Source organism: Tenrec ecaudatus, chromosome 2, assembly GCF_050624435.1.
Source record: "Tenrec ecaudatus isolate mTenEca1 chromosome 2, mTenEca1.hap1, whole genome shotgun sequence".
In the NCBI taxonomy this organism is placed as follows: domain Eukaryota; kingdom Metazoa; phylum Chordata; class Mammalia; order Afrosoricida; family Tenrecidae; genus Tenrec; species Tenrec ecaudatus.
This window is the reverse complement of record NC_134531.1, coordinates 232498276-232523183: the sequence shown is the minus strand read 5'-3', so window position 1 is coordinate 232523183 and position 24908 is coordinate 232498276. Positions and strand designations below refer to the sequence as shown.

Genomic DNA, 24908 nt, shown 5'->3' with positions numbered 1-24908 from the left:
TCTCAATTTAGTTTACATTTTGTGTCAAGCAGATGAGATCAAATGGAAATTGGCTTTTTAATGTGAAACATATAGATATTTCAAAGCCAAAATTCCTCTATCATTACCATCTCTGTCGTGGAGCATCTTTTAGATGGCTTTGTTTGTTTGTTTGTTTTTACTGTGGTCTGTAGTCAGCTGCTAACAGCTAGCTGCTCTGCAGAAGAAAGGCCTGGCAAACTGCTCTAGAGAGTATGACAAAGAAAACTCTATGGAGCAATTCATCTCTGTCCCACGTGGGGCTGCCATGAGTCAGAATCCGTTCGATAGCAACAAATTTGGGTTATCTGGTTTTCTGGCAAAATGTATAAACTAGGTGAATTGGGGCAACTGAACTTTTAATAATCATTGGTTTGATTATTAAAAGTTAATACTTTAAAAATTAATATTTTAAAAATTAATACTTGCATTCTTGACTAGAAAATTGATTATCTTTGTGAACAATGATCCAAACTATTAAGTTTTTAAAGCAATTTCCTGTCTGTTATCTAATTTGGTAGTCACCGAGATATGCAATGCGCAAGTGGTGTTCCCCAGTTGCATACCAACGAATATTTTCTCTAATAAGGTCACTGAGATTGTTAGCTACCATCAACCCAGTCTCCAGTTCACAGGGCTCCCATGCACAGTGGAATGAAGTGCTGTCCAGTCTTGGTCATACACTCTCCCCATGCTTGATTGCAACTGGACTCTCGTGATCTGTAGGGCTTTCATGGGCCTTTTTCCCAAGCCTTTTTTCCCAAGTTTATGTCTATCTTAAAGTGGAAACTTTGCTGACACCTGTTAAGCACCATAGCAACAGTCAAACCTCCGCTGATGGACATCTGGCTGGCAGTTACCCATGGGCTGGATTGGCCAGGAATTAAACTAGTGTCTCCCACGTACGTGTAAGGCAAACATTCTACCACTACTCCTTAATAAAGGAGCCGTGGCGTAGTGGTTACACATTGGGCTACTAACTGCTAGGTCAGCAGTTTGAAATCACCAGGAAGCTCCATGGGAGGAAGATGAGGCTTTCTACTCAATATAGACTTACAGTCTCAGAAACTCACATACTGCAGGGTCCCGTGGGGTCACCATGAGTCAGCATTGACTTGGTGGAAGTGAGTTAGTTTTTTTGTTTTTTATTTCTGAGCCCTTTGATAAGGTCCCAGTGAACGCCTGCTTTTAGATGGAGTGAAGGGTCTGGACGTGCATCTTCAGCTGACCATCTTCAGTAAGTACTTGTGCTGCCAGGACTACTCCTGAGTTCTTGGCTTGAGTTTGCTCTCCATGAAGTTACCTCATCTTGGCCCATGAAGCAGACTTCCTAACCACACATAATTTGAAAGAGAAACATTAGCATTGGTTGAGTTCTGCAGCCACTTCAGGTCAGAACCGTGGTTGGTGTTTGTACACATTTCTTCTCAATTGTTGCCTGGTTATTTTATAAAGAATATGATTTATTGGTCTTATCCCTAAAATCTATATTCTCTTTATGAGAAGGCCATCATCATGCTCGGCCTATGCCAGGTCCTGGTGAATGCTGGCAAAACAGAGGGGATCTATAGGGACAGTTTTCACCTCGTAGATCTTAACAGTTAGAGTAAAAGCTAACAGTACTTTTATATGAAATTTGATGACTGTTTAACTCTCATCACATAAATAACTCGAAATAATTAAAATGTGCAATGCATTTAGCCTTGCTTTACTTTCCATGTGCAAATGTGGAAAATGAGTATCTTTTATCTTTTCATTTCTCATCAAATCTGTCTTCTGTGAATCAAAAACTCCACTCAACAACGCCTGCTTTCAAGTTTTAAAAGGATTTTTCATCAGCTATTTTATTTCATGACTAAGGTCTGCCATTCAGTTTAAAGGAGGTGTACTTTTTCATTTTGAGTACTAGTTCTGACCCCCTTTTTCCAACCTCCTTGGAAATGAAATGTAAGTTAAGAGCTCATTTCCCAGAAATGAAATTCTCTCACACAATGTTGTATCCGTTGTCAGCAGGATCCAAGATTCCTTGAATCCTTGACATGGCCCTCCTAGATGTGAGCTCCATACCCCACTTCTTCGAGCTAGGAAAACAGAATCACTTGAAGTTAGTTACCAAACACCTCTGACTGCGGCTAGCAGGTGTCTCTGCATTTCTGTGAGAACCTGGCTGCACCTTAGCTGAAGTTACTGATTGTAATAGTTTCATGGACTCATGGTAGGACTCCATCCCACAGTGTGGGAGCTTGGGACTGTGGGAAGAGGACCAGTTTGTGAACTATGGAGTATTGCTGGTATCAACTCTCTGCTAATTCCTGTCCTCCCCTCTCTCCACAGTGGGTGAATGGGACTGATGTTTCTGAAGTCCCCTAAACTGATGAAATTATTGGATTCCAGGGTGACTATCCAACCCACTTTCAGAAATCTTCTAAGACACAGCTGGACTTAGTGAATGGATAGTCTCCACTGTAAATGGAGGGCCAACTCAAGGCAGATAACAAACAGCTTTGGCCAAAGACAATCAGAGTAAGTACTAGTACACATTTAAATGACTATAGAAAATAGATCCTGTCGTTTGGGGGTGTTTATTTTGTTTCACTAGTCTTATGACTGGAAATGTCACCAGCTGTTTCATGGGATAAAGATGAGACTGTCTGCTCCAATAAAGAATTACAATATTGGAAATCCTACAGAATGTTTCTACTCTGGCCTATAGGGTCATTTGCATTGGAATCAACTCAGTGCAAGTGGGTTTGGGCTTTAGTTTTATGATTAGGGGAATGAGTCAGAATAGACTCAACAGCAATGGGTTTGGGTTTTGTTTATTTGTTTTGATTTTAAGTCTTATGAGCTCACTCATTCCCTGAAATTGGATCTCACTGCCATTGAGTTCATTTTGATTCATGAGGATGTTGTTGTTGTTGTTGTTGTTAGGTACCATCTAGTCAGGTCAGACTCAGAGTGACCCTATGTACAAACGAACAAAACACCGCTCAGCCTGACAACATCCTCACAATTTTTATATTGAGCCCACTGTTGCAGCTACTGTGTCAATCCATCTCGCCGAGGGCAGTCCTCTTTTCGACACTCCTCCACTTCACCAAGCATGATGTCCTTCTGCAGGGACTGGTAACGCATCCAGAGTGCGTGACTGGATGCAGACAAAGCATCGCGCAGTTGGGCTGAAACATGAGACCAATGGAAGCATGGCGCAGGACTGGTCAGGGCCTCCTTCTCTGGTGCACAGGGTCACTAGAGTTGCAACCGACTCAAGGGCACCTCACAACAGCTCATTTTAGCCTTTCTCTCCTAAAAACAAGTACATACACCTGCACAACCAAACTATGTCACTGACAGGCAAGGGAACTTAGACAAACAAAATCAACCTGTACCCACAACGTGGATCACTTCTTGCAGTATCCTTAGACAGATCCAAGCCAGAGATGCTCTGAGAGGGCTCTTTACTAATTTGAAATAGCAATAAATCTCATGCATATATGTCCACATTCACAAGCTTCAACTATACCAATTCTCCAAGAATCTGCACATTAGTTGACACTCATGGAAATGGTCCATTGTCAAATATGAATGGAAGCGCCTTTTTGATTCTCTCACGCATTTATTCGAAGCATTTATAGACGTTAGCTAAGGTCAAATCCAAAGGCTGACCTCAAATCCACCTCGGTCCCACAGAAGAGACTTGAAATAATTACAAAGTATTCTGATAAAAGCAGTCTCTTGGGGACTCAAATAGTTCAGCACTCACCTCTTAGCCCAGTGGTCCTCAGCCTCCCTCAGGCCACAACCCTTTCATACAGTTCCTCATGTTGTGGTGACCCCCCCAACCATAACATTATTTTCATCGCTCCTTCATAACTGTAATTTTGCTACTGTAATGAATAGGGTGACCCCTGTGAACGGGTCATTTGACCTCCAAAGGGGTCGCGACCCACAGGATCTGGCCAAAAGGTTGTTCTGTTAGAATCCTCCCAGAACACGTCAGAACAAAGGGCTGGCCATCTGCTTCTAAAATATCACAGTCACCGAAAAGCCCCTGGAGTGCAGTTCTCTTCTGGGATAGTTTGGGGGGCCGTGGATCAGGAATAAATCTATAGCGATTGGTTTGGTTTGGATTCACTGCAATGAATATTCTGACAGAGACTTGACACAAATGAGCCAGGGAAGGAAAGAGAACCAAGGGGAGACACGCAGGGAGGGTTAGCCCAGGAGTAGAGGAACATGCCTCACTCAGGGGTCTGCCAGCTGAGAGACAGAACTGAAGCAGAGGGACCATATGGCAATGGGCAGGTCCATGTTTGAGGAGCAACTTTAAGTACGTGGAAGAGGTGCTTCAAAGAGTTTATGGGAAAATGAAGTAAAAAGATAATGGAATTTTCCCACAAACGTTTTGAAGTTCTCTCATATATAAACTATGACCTATAGAAATCTGAAAGTGAATGCTTCCTATGAGGCCCGATATCTGGGTCCCCGTACATATAACTAACAAATTTTAGATGACACATTTGATTGGACTTCAAGATTGAGGCTAAACACTATGAACTAAACTGCCCAGAGGAGGCTTCATTCAAGAAAACAGAACACAAAATCCGTTGCCATCAAACTGGTTTGAACTCACGGGGCCCCCGTGTGTTACGGAGTAGAAGTGCTTCACAGGTTTTCTTGGCTGTGATCTTGACAGAAGAAGGTCCCCAGGTTTTCTTCTATTGTGAGTTCAAACCACCGACCCAGAATGGGGTAGAATTCTTGCCAAACCCAGGGTCAGTCCGATGCCGGTAGACCTAACGTGCAGCCACGGTCCATTGGTGAGTGGAGGCTTGCATGTTGAGGACGTTGACAGATTTCAGCAGAACATCCGACTGAGAAAAAGTAGGAATATATACTGATGCTGTCTTTCTGTCAAATCAATAAGATAAGAATAAATGACTGTATTGAAATCATATGCCACCCCACCCCAAAAAGCTATTGTTTAGAGAAGCAGGAATTGACGGGCAATCTTGGAATGGTGCTTTCAGCTTAGTTCGCACTACCAGACTAAGAGTAGCGTGCCGGGTAGTGAAAAATAGCAGTCTGGGCCCAAGCTATACTTTCTCTTGGTAGATTTTATCTAAGATGAGACTGAATGGTTTTGATAATCAAACATGAAAGAACAAACAAACTTGAAAGAATGCATTCTTTCAAGGAGCCTAGATTGATCTTAGAATCCAATTTTAGCTCCAGAAAGGAACTGTGCAAGAGTAAAGCCTTTATTGACAGTGATTATTTTATCTCATATGCCTATAAGTTTGTGGCATGAAGAGGTTTGGGGTAAATCTGCAGAAAAACCCTAGGTAGGCTCCCCAAGCTCATTTATAATGTATAATCCATATAAATGCCTTTTGAATTGCTACACTTTGTAAGTTATGTTTGTCATAGTCTTGTCCACTTGGTTATTAATATTGGTTGCCTATATTTATACATGATTATTGGGCTTAAGCTTATTAGTTATATGTTGAGCTGCAGTCCTCAGACCATTTGAAACCACCAACTGATCCCAGGGCAAAGGGCAGGACTTTCCACTCCTGTAAAGAGCTACAGCCTCAGAACCTCATAGAGGCAGTTCTACCCTGCCCTACAGGGTCACTGTCAGTTGGTATTCACTCAGTGGCAGTGAATTTAGTTGGCATTTTTATAGGATCTATAATTGTGTATAATTCTCCCTTTACCCCTCTAGCCAGCTGGGAGGCTCTCCTGAGTCCCAAAAGAGCTCCTGACCGTCTCCCTTGTCCAGTTCTTTTGCTAATGGGTCAGTATTTGTGGTCTGGGATTACGAATTCCCACTCAGATATGTAGCATCATTCTATGGTTGGTTAGTTCTCCTGCACCTCCTTCGCAAAACCCAGTCCAAAATCTGAGTGTGCGCGTGGCTTCACCACTGGTGGACAAATGACCTTCCCAGTTATTCTACCGTCTAGAAACCAACTGGTTATATTCTAGGATATTCTTTCCTTGATCCTCTTTATTGGGGTTGATGTTTTCCATCTGTCATTGGTTTTCAATGGCATTTGAAATTGTGTTGAGACAAACTGCTCATTTCTCTCAACTGTAGGACTTCAGTATTCATAAGAAGATGACAGACAGTATTACAGAGTTTCTGTTTGATCACTGAAAACAAAAAGGGTGATTGTGTGATGCTTTCCATTTCAACATACCTTTAGAGTTTTAACCAATAAAATAAATAAAAACTGTCTGAATCGTTTAATTATCAAAGCAACCTCCCACTTTTGTGAGTAACTCAACTAGGCAATCCATATTTATAATTTTGTAAAAGAATGAAAGAGAAAGAAATTCCAATTATGACAAAATATAATTATTGTAATTCCTGTTCCTAGAGGTTTCTTTTAAAAAACAGACATAAAACTTATTGGTAGAATAGTATCCAATCAATCACCTTAATATTAGTTAAACATATCCTTTTAATGAAGTGTTGAATTCTGTCAAATAGAGACAAAAGTGACACTGCAAGTTAATATATATGGAACATCTGCTCTGGGTTCAGGGCAGTGTGGACGGTGGGGGAGGACCTTTTTTTTTTTTTAAGGACCTTACAATCATTGTTGATTGAAATTCTTTAAAATTCTTAAAACTCAAATCCTGGGTTTATACCTCTTAACTATAAATTGTTCATCGTGAATCCAGTTCATCTCAGAAAACAGCGCAGTTTAAAGATAAAAATACTATCAGTAAGAAGCATACGCATATATTTCCTTGGTTTGGAAATTTCCAAACCACGATATTCTGCCCTGTGAAAAAAAGTACATTCATTGGGGAATTTTTAACTTCACACATTTCTTTTGAACTTAATCACATTTTTACATCGGATTGGTTTCATTATTAAATAAAAGAGAAGGTGGTTCCCCTCTTGGGCTGAAGGAGACCACACACTTGATTGGGACTCTAACTTCTAGGTTCAGTGATAGTAACACTGAAACCAGAAAGGCGCTTGTGGCAGAAATGTCACTTGTGTGAGTAAAATCAGACTCTTACAGGAAGTATCAAATTCATCTTTTTTTCTTTTTTACTCAACTCGTTGAAGACACGTGGCATTCTCTAAGGCAGACTTCCTTTGTGTAGCTCAAAACCAGTCACTGAGTAGTGCTTTCCCCAAAGGAATCTTCTCCATTGCAGGGGGGGGGGGGCGATTGTGAGAGGGATGTACTTGTGGGCAACAAGGCCGGTATCACATTTCCAGGAAGCATAGAGGTAAAACCACAGCTAGGTATTACAGAACCCTACCTTCGTGAAACAGATTCATTCCATTTGGATTGCCAGAAATCCTAACGTACTGTTTTCACTATTTTGGCCTTTTATTAAGTTTTCTAGCTCTCATATGAGTGATATATTAGAAAAGATAATACTGAATGAAGACAAACCCACCCTCCTTTGCCCTTTCGTGACAGCATTTGGGACCTTTGAAAGTGGTGTTCTGGTTTTCCTGTAAAGGAAGATGATAACATATGTCAATCATTCAGAACAACTCCATTTGAATTATATTTAACATTAATTTTTAAATACATGAAAAAGGAAAAAGATCATCTTTGCAGTTGCCCATTTCTTCACTCTCTCCATGAATTACTTCCTAGGATTTCATGGCCTGGCAATCCACTTCCTTAAGGTGACGGCCAAGAAAACCCTACGGGACAGTTCTACTCTGGGACACATGGGGACGCCATGAGTCAGCACTGACGCAGTGACAACAGATTTGCATTGATTTGGGTTTTCTTTTAAAGGGTTCCCTGAGTGCTACAAATGGTGAACTCACTCTGATATTAACCCAAGAGATTGGACGTTCAAGTTCACCTGGCAGTGCATCAGGAGGAAGGCTTGGCAATGCACATGAGATGAATCAGCCAGAGAAAACCCCTATGGAGCACAGGCATGGGTTTACAAGGAGACCAAAGGGATTCAACAAGGAGACCGAAGGGATTTAACAGCAACTGGTGCTGGTATTTCTTTCAAAAGAAAAGAAAAGGCGATTTTTACTTTCAGATTTACGTGCAACTCAATCTCACTTTGTAACTGCATGTGCCAACACCTCTCTCTCTTTCTCGCAGGTGGTGCAGAGCAAGAAGGGGAAATCTGTGGCTTGAAATCTATCTGCTTCCTCCCCTGTGGGCTGGCGGCTGGCTGAAGGCTGTATGCTGTTAATGCTAATCGTGATAGGGGTTTTACCTCGACCGACTCCTACGTGTTAGCATTAACAGGGTATGACGCCTGTTACTAGCATTCACATGGAACACAGTGCTGCGTGGGAGCGTGACAAAGAAGCATGAGTCACCCTGATGGGTAAACTTAGACTTCAGGCTGTATTACTTTTTAATTTGTTAATAATAATCTGGTCACTGGGTTTGAAGATTAAGGTCATTTTAAGGATGTAACCGCAAGTTTTCTTAATGACTTTAATCTTCAAGCCTGCATTTTCATTTTTATCCGTACTAGAAAATGTATTTGTGGTTTCTTTTGCTCAACGTTATGGTTTCATTTTAAATAACTATGTGTTAGCGCTTTCAGTGACTCAACTGGAAGAAACCTGGGCCAAACACACCCTAAAACAAATGTGTATGATAGCATTAAAGTTAAAAGTTTATAAAGATTACCCGTCTCCAGTTATATTGTGGGTGGCCTGGCAGCATTTTAAAACAGATGTAGTAGTGGGTATTTTCCACTAGGTAACAGTTTTCTATTTAGGGATATACAGTTTACAAGTGATTATTTTTATTTCATTCTTAAGAAGTCATTGAAGGACTATGCCACTGGTTTAATTTTTTTTAAAGCAGAGCTTGTTAACCATTAATTTGGTTCATACTATCCAAGAAGATATAAAGGTTTAATGAAAGGAATGGATTTGACAGGAATTTCCAAGTTGAGCTTTAAGTTCAGTATCTCAGCCCCATAACAAAGCCAGGGGATAAATGAATTTACGTTTTCTCTGTACGCCTGTTTCCTAGTCCGTAGAAGGGGCATATTTACAGGGTAGGTATGAAGTAACTATGCTGTAAAATATAAAGCACTATAGTAATGATGTAGTAAAATTTATCCAAGAACCAGTCCCTACGCTTTCCTAGAGAAAGGCCAGTGGTTTGATCGAATTAAAATGTTTACTATTTGGGTTTCTATGCAGTCTTTCTCGAAAATCATTTATCACTTAAAGATGTATTGCCTAATTGTAATTAAGCTAACATAATGTATACTTGTGTTTCTAGTTCTTCTTAGTTACTTTGCCAAGCAGTTATTTCCTGTCAAATAAGTTTTGGAGCTGCTTTTAGCTGTTTGGAAGTCATTTCTTTTTGTTGCTATTGTTTTGGTGTTTTTCCTTGGCAAAGTAGGACTTGTCATTTCAGAAGAGATTTACACAGAAAAAGACAATGGGGAAAATGATGAGGATACTGCGGGGAACATTGCTGACTCCTCCACACACAAAGCTAATTCACTACGAACCCAGAGTAACCTTCTAGGACAGGGTCGAACTACCCCTGTGAGTTTCCGAGACTGCAGCTCTTTCTTATTGTCATTCGGTGCCGTCGAGTCAGTCCTGGCCCATAGCGACCGTATGCACAACACAAGGAAACACTGCCCCGTCCTGTGCCATCCTAATAATTATTCCTACTTGAGCCAGTTGTTGCAGCCACTGTGTCAACCCATCTCCCTGACAGCCTTCCTGTTTCATGGCCCTTCCACCTTTCCAAACATGAGGTCCTTCTCTAGAGACTGGTCACTCCTGAGACCGTGCCCAAAGCATGTGGGACGAAATCTCACCGTCCTTGCCTCGAAGGAGCAGTCTAGCCATACATCTTCCAAGACGGATTTGTTTGTCATTTGAGCAGTCCACGGTACTTACAGAATTCTTCTCCAGCCCCACAACTGTACCTCTTTACAATAGAAAGTCTCATCTTTCTCCTGAGGAGCTGGCTAGTCATTTTGAAATGATTCATCTTTTATTTGTGCAATTAGCAGCGAAAGGCAGAGCCCCTATTCCACCAGGGTGCCTGCTGACTCCTAGAACACAGGATTTTTATCTACAGGGACCCCCTTGGCTTCACTCCCCTTTCTATTCAAGTTGTCTTGATTGTCAAGATTCATTTTCTCCTCCTACCTGTGAGATGAACATGTGGCTCCATAGGGCCCCCACACGAGGCCCTGTCATGCTCAAGAGTGTTTCTTGGGTCTTCAAGGAGAATCTCCGAGAGGAGTCCTTGTTTTGAGTCCTAGTTCTTCAAAACCCCACAGAGCCACAGAATGCTAGGATGGTGGGACAGGCCACTCTGGGAACACCTTCCCGCTGGTCTACCAACCATTGTGAGTATCAGGAAGGTCTCGGCTGAGGAAAGCTGGGCTGGGAGATGCGCCTTCGAAGAGCGCTGCCTGCCGGAAGGTGGCCCTGAGCGGTACCAAAGGTCCGCATGCTCAATTGTTAACCACGGGTGGGTGCTTGAGCCCACTCAGAAGCAACTGGGCAGGAGAACCCAGCGATCTACTCCAGATTGCTCAGCCATGGGACCCGACAGAGCACCCTGAGTCGGTGGTGTCACCATGTCAACTGGGTGGGTGGGTTTTGTTTGTTTTTTGTATTTATGACAAAGTTGCTTACTGTCTTAAACAGCTGTTTCCTCCTCGGTAAATTGTAAGGATCCGATAAGCGTAAGTGAGGGAATGTCTGTTAAATGCTGTGTTAAGTAAACACTAGTATTAAAACGCTGAAATCTTGTTGTTGTTGACTGGACTCTAAAATGTAACTCTAAAACATGGATGACAAGTTCAGGAGACAGTGGGTATAAATTACTGGGGGTGAAACCACACCGTAGAGGGCGGTGAGGGTGGTGACGATATGAAGACCATAGCCCATGTCACTGAACTGGACATGTAGAAATTGAATGGCTATATGTTTTGCTGTCGTTATTTTCACCAAAAACAGAAAGTATTTTTTTCTAGAAGCCGTTGTTTAAAAAGCAAACAGAAGAAATAATAAATTTTAAAAGAAAAAAAAAGACTTTCCAATGTTGGACAGATCAAAGGATCGTTAAAGGATGCTCTAACACCGTGACCCTGGGTAGGCATTCTGGAGAACCGAGGTGCATGCAGGGTCACCCAGTAGTTGTTTATTTTCTTTCAGTGTTGCCCAACATTCCAAGGCATCTAATTCCCGGTCTGATCTGAGCTGGGTTCCTTCAGACTAAAAATCATTTATCCAACATTCCAAAATGTCTTAAAGCGTGACTGAGCCGAGTTGTGTGTGTGTTTGAATTGGGGGAAGGCAAGCCAAAACCTCTAAATAAACCCATTGCTTTAGTTTTGATTCCAAAACCTGGTGTGTCAGTCTGAGTACACTAGAGAAACAAATTCATGAACACACATATGTGCATAAGAAAGAATTTTATATGCAAGAGCAGTTGAATATTGAGAAAATACCCCAGCTCAGTCCAGATCAAGTCCATTAAGTCCAATATTAGCCCATATGTCCTACACCAATCTATAAAGTCCTCTTCAGACTCAAGAAACACGTGCATTAATGCCAAATGCAGGAAGATCACAGGACAGTGGGTTCAAAGTTTAGTGGATCCAGTGGCGGTAGACGCATCTCAGCGCTGGCAGGGGTCTCCACGTGGCTCCTCCAGTTCCCAGGGCACAGGGTCTATCAGGGTAGTGCCATGTGTCTTGTCAGTAGAGCGTCTCTCCAGGGCATCAGCTGGGAAGCCATGCCCACACAGGCCTCATTGCCTATCACTGATTGACAGACTCAACTCCACCCCTTCACTCTTAATCCTCTCGTCCCAAATTGACACCAGATTGTGTAACTACCACACCTGGCAAAGCAGCAGGATGGAGTAGAATCACGCCGGAGTTCCTATGATCCATCTTTTCCTGTGGAATACCTGCTAGGTGCCAACTGTAGACGAGTTATGAGCAACCAAGCACTTAACCACGGTGCCACCAGAGCTCCTGGGGAAAGATTAAAGACTCATCAAGGAGACGTGTTGGGGTTTGTGTAAAAAAGGTTGGGGTGACTTAAGTGAAAGTGGTTTCAGTGGGCTGTGGACTCGAGTTTTGTACTCAGAGGACAGTGGAATGAAGTGCTAACTGCTGCGGGACATGGCGGCTTTAAAAACAACTGAGGAGCGAAGCGAAGACTAACTAGGGTGTGACCCACTTCCCCAGAAACTTGCTGAATCAGGAGCCTGCCATGTTTATTCTCTGTAGCACTTACATAAGTTCAGTCACTAAAGATTAAACATAAATAATTGTTTTCTAAAAGAAGGGGGAAAGTGAAGCCAGAAGTTTGAATAACATACAAAAAAATCAGAATATTAGAAACGGTCTGAATATAGAAGACAACCAGTTCCTCAAAGAAAGTGAGGAAACTTGAAGAGAGTAAAGGAACTTGAAGACAAATACTGGAGCCAAACCATGGGAAGCAAGAGCCCTGGTGGTGCAGTGTCTCCGTGCTGACCTCCTAACCACAAAGTGGGTCATTCAAAACCACCAGCCCCTTTCTCCCTCCAGGTGAGACACTGGTCTTTCTACTCCCTCAAAGAGCTATAGTCCCAGAAGCCCATAGGTGCAGTTCTACCCAGTGGGCATAAATGGGAAACCCTTAAAGAAAACCAAATTCTGCTAGTTCTTTCCTCTATTTTACTTACCTCTTGTCCCATTATTACGTTCAGCCTTTATTCCGGTTTCACTAATTCCTCTGGGCTACATTGCCCTTGATCAAGCCCCACCAGACATCCTACACCCTCCTCGCCATCGAGTTTGGATCACTTGTTCCCTTGTCCCTGGTGTGTTGCCCCATCCCACCCCTTTCCTTTCCCCATCTCTCCCTCTCCTGTGTCCTCCAGGAACCACCAGTCCCATTGTTTTCTCCTCTGGATTGTTTGTCCCGGCCTATCTTATCTATATAGACATGCAGAGACAATAATAAACACAAAAACAAGATAAATCAAAACAAAACAACAAAAAAAGGAAAGCCTATAAATAGTTCCAGGTCTGTTTATTGACCTTTAGGAGTGTTTTCCAGTTGAGTCATGGGTGCCAGACCCTGGCCCCAAAGTCTATTTTTTGTATTACCAGGGCACTTCATTTCTTTGCCCCCCTTTCTGCCTTGTTGCACGCCCTTGGTGTTCCACCCCGGTGTGGGGGATCAAATCGGGCACAGTTCCCTCACTGTGCCTCCAGTGTTGTCCCCTGTAGCGCTATGAGTCAGTAAGGGACATCAATCATGTCTCGTGGTGGGGCTGGCCCTATGGTCCTCCCTGTGCATTGACTGCTCTGAACAGGAATATCATCCTCTTGGCTTGGTGGGCCAGGATGTGTGTTCCACTCTCTCTCCTTCCCTCTTCGTTTGCTCCTGTGTGCTCTGATCTGAAATGCCTCCTCTCCCTGAGCTGTAGCTTCAGTGCTTTCCTCTTAAGTGCGTTATTCGGGGAGAGGTCCCTGTAGCTGGGATCGGGGCCGGCCCCATAGACCTCTCTATGTGTTCACTGCTTCATGCAGTGTTGCATTCATGTATTGGCACACACGATATATAGGCATGTACTTATGTAAATATATATATGTAAAATGATAGGGAAATAGATCTATGTACATATATTTATATGTTAAATATTAAGGCAGCAGACAGACATTGGGCCTCTACTCAAGTACTCCCTCAATGAAAGAATACTTTGTTCTAATAATACAGCATTCTGTTATGCTCACCTTCCCAACACAATCACTGAAGACCAAATGGGTGCATAAGCAAATGTGGTGAAAAAAGCTGATGGTACCTAGCTATCAAAAGATCTAGTGTCTGGGATCTTAAAGTCTTGGTGATAAGCGAGTGGCCATCTAGCTGAGAAGAAACAAAGCCCACATAGAAGAAGCCTGTGTGATCATGACATGTTGATGGGACAAGTATCAGGTATCAAAGAATCACATCCATGTGAATGGTGGGGGCGAGTGTGGAATGGAGACTCAAAGCCCATCTGTAGACAATTTGACATCCCCTCACAGAAGAGTAACAAGGAAGAGATGAGCCAGTCAGGGTACAGTATAGCACCGATGAAACATACAACTTTACTCCAATGCTTTAATGTTTCCTCCCCCCAGCTATCATGACCCCAGTTCTACCTTACAAATATGGCTAGACCAGAGCATGTACACTGGTACATATAAAAGCACACAACACAGGGAATCTAGGACAGATAAACCCCTCAAGACCAATGAGAGTAGCAATACCAGGAGGGGAAGGGGAAGGTGGGGGTGCAAGGGGTAACTGATCACAATTATTGACATATTATGACCCCCTCCCAGGGGGCTAGACAACAGACAAGTGGGGGAAAGGAGACAGTGGTCAGTGTAAGACATGAATAAAAATGTTATAAATTAACAAGGCTTCATGAGGGAGAAAAAATGAACTGATACCAAGGGCTCAAGTTGACAATGTTTTGAAAATGATGATGGCAACATATGTACAAAGGTGCTTGACACAATGGATGGATGGATTGTGATAAGATCTGTAAGAGCCCCCAATAAAATGAATTTTTTTGAAGAAACCCAAACTAAATTCTGTGTAGTTCTCCACTAAGGACTGGACAGCAATGAGGGCAGTGGGAAAAGTTGCACTTTCCACTGTGACTTTGAAATTCTCCTGTGTTGATAAGGATACAGAAACCTTTATTCACCTACAGGGCTTTGTTGTTGATGTTTTCCCCATTGTTACAGTGTTTTTAACAAATCTCAATGTTTCAGAATTAGTACTCACCTGGCTAGTGGATCCACTCCTAGCCGAGTGAGTGCTGGACTTTCTCTAGGTAAATTTCTGAGTGTCATCTCGATGACATCTTTTCTATCTTCAGCCTCTCGTCCTCTCATCCCCAAAAGATTTTGGGGTTCCCAGTGAACTTGCTGTGTCAGAAGTTTTTGTGTTGAGCATGTGGATGATCGCCCTGCGGTACTAACTGAACCACCAGCTTGCACAGTCATATCCCACTCAGAGATTTATTAACTTTATCACATCATTATTTTCCCAAGTCCAATTTTTGTGGTAGAAAAAAAAAGAAACTGGGTTACATTGAATATTTCACTTTGCTGCTACATGTTGGCTCAAACAGGTGATATTTGGTAAATAAAAATTCATTATGGAAAATAAGTGTCTGAAAATTGATTCCCACCTGGGAAGGTTAAAAATGTTCTAACTGTCTAAAGATACATTTCTCAGGCTACACCCCAAGAAATCATCCTGAAACAGATCTGAAGATTCTACGCTTCTTTTTTCTTAAAAAGCAAGCCAGGTGAACCAGAGGCAGGTGGTTCATAAACCAACTCTGAGAAACAGTGGTTTATACACAGGTTTCTGTTCATTTCTGTTTACACGCTGTTGGTTCTGTAAGACTAACTTGGGCTGATTGATCAAAAAACCCCTACACCTGACTTTGCTGAGGATATGAAGCAATTAAGTTTCATATCTCATTCGCTTTGCCTGCCAAAAACATCCTAATCATTTCAATAATATCCACCTGAGGTGAATGTCACCCAATGAAACCAGCTGTCCCGTTGTCTGCCACCAGCTGAAACTCCCTAATTTCGGTTGCTTTCAGTTGTGCATTAGTCTGGGCACTTTAGAGGAACAAATACACAGAAACTCATGTATAAGAGAGTTTTATATAAAGGATAAGTGCGCATCAAGAAAACATCCCAACCTAGTGCTAGCATCCCAAGCCCACAAGTCCAACATTAACCCATATGTCCGACACCAATCCACAAAGTCCTCCTGCATCTCACAAAACACACACTATGATACCAACTGCAGGAGGAAAGCCAAGTCAGTGAACATGTAAGCATCTCAGCGCTGGCAGGGGTCTCCACATGGGTGCTCCAGCACCCAGGGCTGCATTGGGGTAGGTCCATGTGGCTTCTCCTTGGAGATGTCTTGCAGGAAGTGAGCCTTGCCAGCTGAAGCAGGGAACTGGCTAACGTAGCTGCACCCTGATCCGACCACCACAAAGCAAGAGATCTGAGGCTCACCGAGCCATTTATCTCTCCACCCTTCAATTAACCCCACATGTGTCTATCGGCCAAGTTGGCACAATAAACTTTAACTATATCAAGTAGTAATAAATATAGGGAGAAGGGACTGGATGACAGTTCCTGCTTTGCAAAGAGCTGACTAGTAGAACATTCAAAACATGTCATGCCACCCTATCATAACTTTGAAGCACTCTTGTGCTGCCATGACTTCAATAATCATTATAGCCAGTTTACACTGAATGACAATCCTACCTGTCTAGCTAAGATGCATGGTCACCAAGAAAGGCACAAGTTACACAGAGGCATCGGAGGGAACAAGGTTTACAAAGAGAGGAGGCAGAGCAAGATGAGCTCTCATGGTGGGCATCAGCCTTCCAAAGAACACCAGTCATTGTCCAGAGCCCATGCACGGCTGGTGGCCTTCAGATTCCCCTTTCCCAGGGCAGCTGAGAGACCTTGTTCCCTCCCCAGGGAGGACAAGTAGCAGTGAGGGAGTCTAAGTGCCTGTGACACCACACATAAGCAGAACAAAGAAGTGCTCATTAGACTCCACACAGGGACCGAGTCTTGCTGAGGAGCAAGAAGAAACCAGGATGAAGGAGGCTCCATTCCTAGCCTCTGCGATCAGTGAACATTTCAAGCCTGAGATTTCTGATGGAGATGACAAGGTTGTAAGACAGACCACCAGACCACCATCCCCGAACTACCCTTTCCCAAATACTGACAACTCAGGTGAATTCCTTAGCCCATGCCTACCACACAGGAAAAAAAGAAAGAAAAAAGCCATCGAATTGATTGTGGCCTGTAGTATTTCTGAGGCTGTCGGTACATGGGAGCGGATAGTCTCACCTGAGTGGCTGGTGGGTTTGACTCATCCACCAAAAAACTCCAAAAGGGTGGCCCCCGGTAGTGACCGCTCTCTTCTGTCCCCCCCCCCCCCCCGCCCCAAGGTTAAGTTTACTTCATTCCTATACAATGTTTCAGCCCTTTGTGCACGTGTGACCTCCTTTAGAACATGAGCTCCTGTACCTGCTTCCTCACGGCCATAGACTGTTGGAGTGGTGGGTTGCTCAGTGGGCTCCTGACCACAAGTTCAGCAACTCAAAACCACTGGCTGCTCTGTGAGAGAAAGATGAGCTGAGGCTTTCTCCTCCCGCCACGAGTGACAGTCTCAGAAATGCACAGGGTAAGTCCTATCGGGTTATTATCCATCGGAATTGACCCCATGGCAATGAGAGGTAGGAGCTTCTGTAGGTAAGCATTCTTATTTGAAGCTTTTTTGTATTTTACCCAGATCAGTGCCTTCCGCCCAGTTGCTTAAATTGACTGGGAGCCAAACATGTTGAGTTTCCACTGCCTTTGGAAATGCAAGTTGTTTTGTGTGTGTTCCCATTTCAAGTTGACATGTATGAATTCCTTAGCTCAAACTAAACCTTGATTCCCCTAAATCTCCCGGTCTTTAATTGGTGGAAGTCTCCAACACTAAATTTAAGAAACTGTCTTGATTTTAAAAGTTTGGAAATCTTTCTTGGTAATTTTTTATTTATGTGATCTTGATATAGTAACATCTAACTTGGAGATGTGCAGCAAACTGACAGACAAGTGACCGGTCAGTTTGTCATACCTTGCTGCCTTGTGTGTCACAATGATGCTGGAAGCTGTGTCACCAATATTTCCAGTGCCAGGACAGCCCCTTAAAGTGCACGTTTCCGTGGAGCTTTCAACTAAGAACAGACAATGACGAAGGCATCAGCTGCCCACTTCTGAAGGGTAAGTCACTTAAACCTTTATGGACAGAATTGAAACACTGTCACATCCTGACAATCTCCTGAAAAGAAACAGCGCTCTCTGAGAGAGAGTGGCCAAAAGTTAACCCCTTCGGGTCTGAAAGCATTCAAAATCAGACTGAAGAAGAGCTGTCTTCTCCAAGTAGAGTCAACCATAATGTGCTGGATGGAGTAATGCCTGTGGGTGTAAAGCCCACAGGACTTTCATACAGTGATGAGACAAGACTCAAAATAAGAAGAAAAGCTGCAAACATCAATTAACAACTAGAACTTGAAAAGTACAAAGTATGAATCTAGGAAAATTGGAAGCTGTAAAAAATGAAATGGAATGCTTAAAATTGATATCTTAATCATTAATGAACTGAAAGGGACTGGCATTGGCCATTTTGAATCAGAAAATCCTATTATGTACTATGCTGAGAACGGCACAGTCGAGAGGGCTGGCATTGCATTCGTCTTCAAAAACTTCTGTTCCAAGGTTTCCCTGGAAGTGCAATCTATCTGTGATCGGGTGATAGCTATCTACCTCCAGGGAAATCCGGTCAATATGACTAATGCCCAACAAATCAATCGCCAAAGCCAGTGACGCAAAAGTTGAAAGTCTACCAGTCTTCAGTCTGAAACTGATCAAACATAAAATCATGAAGGATTCATAATTATAGTCCATTGTAATACAAAAGATGGAAACAAAGCAGAGCAATAGTTAGAAAATATGATCTTGCATCATAGTACTTTGCAAAACAACTTGTTCATAGCAAATAGCTATTTTCAACACTAAGGTGACTATACAGGTGGACTTCTCCAGATGAAATCACAGAAATAAAATTGACTACATTTGTGGGAAGAAACCATGGAGAAGCTCAATATTAGTAGCTGAAACTAGGCGTCATCAATTGCTCATATGAAAGTTCAGGTTAAAGCTGCAAAATTCAAGGAAATCCACAAGAGTTGAAATATGAACTTGAGTCTATCTCCCCTGAGTTGTGTGAGCATCTCAAGAACAGATTTGATGCAATTAACACCAATTACAGAAGATTTGATCAACTGTGAGACCTAGTCTAGAACATCATACCTGAAGAAAGCAAAAGGTCACTAAAAAGACAAAGAAAAAGAAAAGAACAGTGTGTATATGAGAAGAGATTCTGAAACTTGCTCTTGATCTGGAATATCTAAGGCAAATGGAAGAAATAATGAAGTCAAAGACTGGACAGAACATTTCAAAGGGTAGCTTGAAAAGACAAAAGTAAAATATTATAATGAAATGTGGAAACACCGTGGGTGGGAAAACCGAAATAGAAGAACATGCTGAAAATATCTTAAAGTAAAAGAGCTCGAGAAAAAAAAATCAAACCTTGAGCTGTTATACTGAAAGATTCTATGGGCAAAATATCCCTGCATCAGGAAGCATCAGAAGATGTAAAGAATGCAGTCGTTGTACCAAAAGAACTAGGCAACGTTCGACCATTTCAAGAGGTAGCATATGAGCAAGAACCAATGGTACTGAAGGAAGAAGTTCAATCTGCACTGGAATTACTAGCCAAAAACAAGGTTCCAGGAATTGATAGAATACCAAGTGAAATGTTTCAACAAACTGATGAAGCACTCACTTGTCTATGTCAGGAAATTTGGGAGACAGCTACTTGGTCAACTGACTGGAGGAGATCCATATTTATATTCAATCCCAAGAGAGGTAACCCAAGAGAAATTATAGAACAATATCATTAATATCACATGCAAGTAAAATTGTGATAAAGATTATCCAGTCATGGTAGCAGCAATACATTGGGAACTTTCAGACGTTGAGGCTGGATTCAAGAGGATGTGGAACACGGGTTGACATTGCTGATGTCACATGAATCTTGGTTGAAAGCAGAGAATGACAGACAGATGTTTCTTTGTGTTTTATTGGCTATGCTAAAGCACTTGACTCTGTGAACCGTAACAAACTGTGGCTAGCTTTGAGAAGAACACAACATTGGGCTTATGAAGAATTTGTACAGAGATCAAGGCACAGTTGTGAGGACAGAATAAGTATGCTGCGTGGTTGAAATCAGAAAAAGGTATGCTTCGGGATTGTACTTCTTACCATACTTTTTTGGTCTGCATGCTAAGCAAATAATTTGAGAAGCTGGCTTATATGAAGAAGAATGCAGCATCCGGATTGGAGGAAAGCTTATTAACGAGCTTCAATATGCAGATAACACAACCTTGCCTGCTGAAGGAGGACTTGAAGCACTTGATGATGAAAATCAAGGATTGCAGCCTTCAATGTGGATTACATCTCAGCATCCAGAAAATCAAAATCCTCCCAACGGCACCAGTAGGCAACATCACAGGAAACAGAGAAAAGATTAAAGTTGCCAACGATTTCTTCAGAATTGGATCCATAATCAATACTCATGGAAGCAGCAGTCAAGAGATCAAATGACACACTGAATTGGGTAAATCTGCTGCACAAGAATTTTATTAAGTGCTGAAAATCAAGGATGTTACTTTGAGGACTGAGGTATGCTTGCCCCAAGCCATGGTATTTTCAAAATTGCCTCATATGAATGTGGAAGTTCGACATTGAATCAGGAAGACCAAAGAATAAGTGTATTTGAATTTAGGTGCGGTGAAGAATCTCGAAAGTATTATGGCCTGCCGAAAGAACCACCAGGTCTGTCTTGGAAGAAATGGAGTGAAAGAATAGCGAGACGAGGTCTCACGTACCTTGGACAAGTCCGTGCTTGGTACAGTAGTGGGGGCATGAAAAAGGAAGCTTCTCAGCAAGGTGGACTGACAGTGGCGTTCCAGCTGCGTTCCAACATAAAAACAAGCGTGGAAGGGCGCAGGCCCTGGCTGCTTCACTGTTGTAGAGATGGCTGCAACTTGATGGCACCTAACCACAACTTTGAGATCACTTAGAGATAACATTGCGATTGGAGTAGCAGTATTCAATATACTTAAACCAAAACACCCAAACTCTCTGCCACCAAGTCAATGCTGACTCAGAACAAACCCCTGTGGATTTCCAAGGCTGTAACTGTTTACGGGAGTAGAAAGCCCAGTCTTTCTCCCAAGAAGCTGCGGGTGGTTAACCAAGTATAATATATAAAATCTGCTTAGTGTACAAATTTAACTTTAAAATGATGTTACTCTATTTCATCAAAATGTAGGCTATACATACTCTAGATCTATAGGGTCACCTAAAACAATTTATATTATAGATCTACTTGCACATATGTGGAATCATATATGTACACAGTCATTCATTGAAGCATTCTTTTTTTAAGACCTCATAAAACATAAAAGACATGAAACATAATATTTGTAAGGCATGGAAAATTATCATTAATCTCATGAAACTGATGTAGAAAAATCAGTGTTAGACAAAACAAATTTTAAGATAACTTGCTCAGAAATTGAGAAGCTGATGCTATGATAGCATGCCAATTTTGAGTCAATGCTGTGATAGAAATCAAAATGTATTGTGAGACTATTGTAATTAAAACTGGGATACATGATTCGGGACAGGCAATTTAAAGGAACCTGATAAACAGTGGCAGAAATTTTGAGACCTGAGAGGGACTAAGTAGGTTGGGATAACTGACCATCCATATGTGTGAAGAGAGGCTTTCAAAATTAGATTTCTTCCCTCACAAGCTCACTCTATATACAAAAATAAACCCAATAAATTATGTATCTCGATATGAAAAATAAGACTTTTAAAAAATCATGTTATTGAGGGCTCTCACAATGCTTATTACAATCCATACATCAATTGTATCAGGCATATTTGTACATATGTTGCCTTCATTCTCTTCTAGACACTTATTTTCTCTTGAGCCCTAGTTATCAGCTCTTTTTCCCCCTCCCTCCCGCCCCAAAAACAAGACTTTAAAATGCTAAACAATAGAGGAATGCCTTACAATCTCAAGATAAGGACAACTTTCTTAAATTTCTCAAATAGAAAAGAATAATTTGGTCACATTAAAATTAAAAAGAATATACAAAACTAAAAGATGAGTCGGACCAGAAAAGCTACTTGTAATGACAAATATTTCATTTTCTGAATATACAAAGATCTCCTATTAGTATAAACATGTACCTTAAAAAGAAAGGTGGGGTTGGGGGCAAACAAAGGCTATAAACTAACTCGCAGAGGAAACCTTAATGAATAATACACTTAGGAAGATTATGTTCATCCATCACCATGTGTTCAGAATTAAGTGAAATGCCACCATCACCACTCACTGCCATCAAGTTGATTCTGACTCATAAGAAAAGAACTTCCGACAATAAACTGCCTCACCCTTCCACTCCTTAAAAAAAAAAAAAAAGGAACTTCCTATTTGTTTTTCTTTACACGCGTAGAAAACCTCGTCATTCTCCCTAAATAAGATAGGACCATGCATCTCCAAGAAAACTGATTTTCTGGATGTCTGACCGTCATGAGTGTGGGTAGGGGGTGGAGAAGTAGGGACTCTCGTACAGCTGAGAGGAAGTAAACGCCTACAACTTCTGAGGAAGCCAACTCACACTGTTTAGTGCAGATGTCCATTCTACGGCTCCCCTGCCATACATGACACCAAAAAGCCAATTAATGTCCTTAAGGATTATCCGTGAGAGAATGAACGGGTTACGAGATTAATCAGACAAAAACATGCTATAAAGAACTTGAAGCTGCATTCATTAGCCTGCTGGAAATGAAAACAATGTTGAGTAATAGAGGCATGTTGCAAGAGGATACGTAGTGTGAAATAAATTACAAGAGAACACACTTTAAAACACAAGGAAAGGTAAATGTATAATTGTAGTCAAATTATAAAATGGGGGAAAGAAAATGCATGAATATATGATTAGGTTCTTCTAAAGGAGGAAAAATATAACCTTGGGAAAACATTCAATGGATGTTTGGGTTTTTTTTTTTTCAACAGTTTTACTGGCATATAATTCACTATCATAAAATTCAACCATTCTGTCACATCGAGAATTGTAAAGTTGCAACTGTATAATTATGCTTGATCTAATTCAACCATGAAATGTTCTATCTGTAAGAGATCCCAATAATATGATTAAATTTTTTAAAAAGTGTAGTCATCACCACAATCATTTTGTCGCATGTTCTTCATTCTTGTACTCATTGTTATTAGCTCCCTATTCCCCCAGCCACCTCTGCCACGCCCCAAGGAACCATTAACCCAGTTACTGTGCTATAGATGTACCTATGCTGGAGTTCATTGAGACAGTTAATTGTGCCAGCCTGGATGATATACACAAGTGGGATTAATTGAAGGGCAGAGAGATAAATGGCTTGGTGAGCCGTGCCTTTCTTGTCTCTTGCTCTTTGATCATCGGACCAGTGTGCAGATGCCTTGCTTGTTCTGTGCCTCAATTTACAGGCTACACTACCTGTGGGATTCCTAGCCTGCGGGCTGTGTCGCTGTAAGTTGAGGTCCCTTTAAGACCACACCACTGGAATGTACATCTCTGGAGCTGGGGGCTGACCTGGCTGACAGTTGGTAACCTGTCTTGCTGTTTGCTGCCTGTGCTTGGATAACCTAGCTCTCTCTAGAGGACTTCCTGGTAGCCCTCAAGACGGGAGTGAGTTACACTGAGCCATTTGTTCTGCTTTATAATTTAACAGTTCATTTCTCTTGTTATATATCTATCTTTATATATATACAAATATATATATAAATTATCAGCAATCTGGTTTTATCTCTGTAAAGAACCCTAATACATTCATTCACAGAAAACTTAAAAAAAAAAACTAACAAAGTAAAACATAAAACCAAACAGAAAAGAAAGCAGACGGAATGAACAACAGAATGAAAGATTGCTTAGGGTTAGGGTGAGGAAAAAAAGAATGAAATATTGCTCTGTCCTGTGCCATCCTCACAGATGCTCCTGTGCTTCAGCCCACTCTTGTAGCCACTGTGTCAGTCCATCTCATTGAGGGCCTGCCTCTACTCCACAGCCAGTCTAGTTTACCAAGCATCATGTGGTTTTCCAGGAACTGACCACTCCTGACATGTCCAAAGTATGTAAGATGAAGTCTCACCATCCTTCCCTAAGGAGCACTCTGGCAATGCACCTTTCAAAACAGATGAGTTTGTCCTTTTTAGCAGTCGCAGTCCTTTCAATTTTCTTTGATAGCACAATTCAAATGCATTGATTCTTTCAGTGTTCTTTACTTATAAATGGATCATAAGGAAGATCAAATGATAGGGTGCTAAATTATAACCTAACTGTATCTATAACAGTGAATATATTATTTATTATAAAAGTTTTATTGGCACATAATTCACATATCACATAAGCCAATACTCCAATCATATTAAAAGTTTTACAATCAATTTTAGAATATTTTCTTCTTTCTTGTACTCATTAGTTCTTCATTTCCCCCCACCCTCCCCTGCTATACCCCAAGACAATACTATAAGCTAGCAAATTTAAAAGGAGTCAAAAGGGAGCTCGAATAAGGGGTTAAATTTTCATCTAAATCTAACGCCTGCAACAATCCACTTTCCAACGCTCTCTACAGGGTTGCTAGGCTGCTCGCATCCCTGGTCTGTGGCCAGAGGGAATTAATCAGATGCTCAATCCGCATCTATTTCCCCATCCCTTTTTTTTTTAATGGAAACAACTTTTGAATTGGTTAAAAGAGATCAAATAAGATATTGTTATGTCTCTGGTTCATCTTTGAGGCATAATTGTCATTTTATGTTTGAGAACATTATTAATCACCTCTCTGGGGCATAATTCTATTGATAGTATCATTAATTTAGTCAGTGGTATAGAATTTATAAGACAGTTGAGAAAAGGAAATTATACAAGTATTGACTGGCTATGAACCGTGACATGAATTGATAACTTATTCAGATTAAACTCTTAAGTGACTGGACACTATTTACACAAACAATGGCGAAAAGGCAAAACTTTCAATATTCATTGGCAGTGGTAGAACCGCACCAACCAGATGAATCCACGTCCTAATAAAACAAGGGCACTCGAGTTGTAAGTATATGGTCTCCAAGCCCACCATTCATGGGGCTACTTCAA

The 24908-nt window shown here is 41.6% G+C and overlaps 1 long non-coding RNA gene across 1 annotated transcript; it reads left to right on the top strand.

Moving 5' to 3' along the window:
- Positions 1-2032: 2032 nt before the first annotated feature.
- Positions 2033-8663, top strand: LOC142439800 (uncharacterized). The gene is made up of 2 exons (XR_012782875.1): positions 2033-2541; positions 8127-8663. It is a non-coding gene; the product is annotated as an uncharacterized LOC142439800 (long non-coding RNA).
- Positions 8664-24908: the final 16245 nt, after the last annotated feature.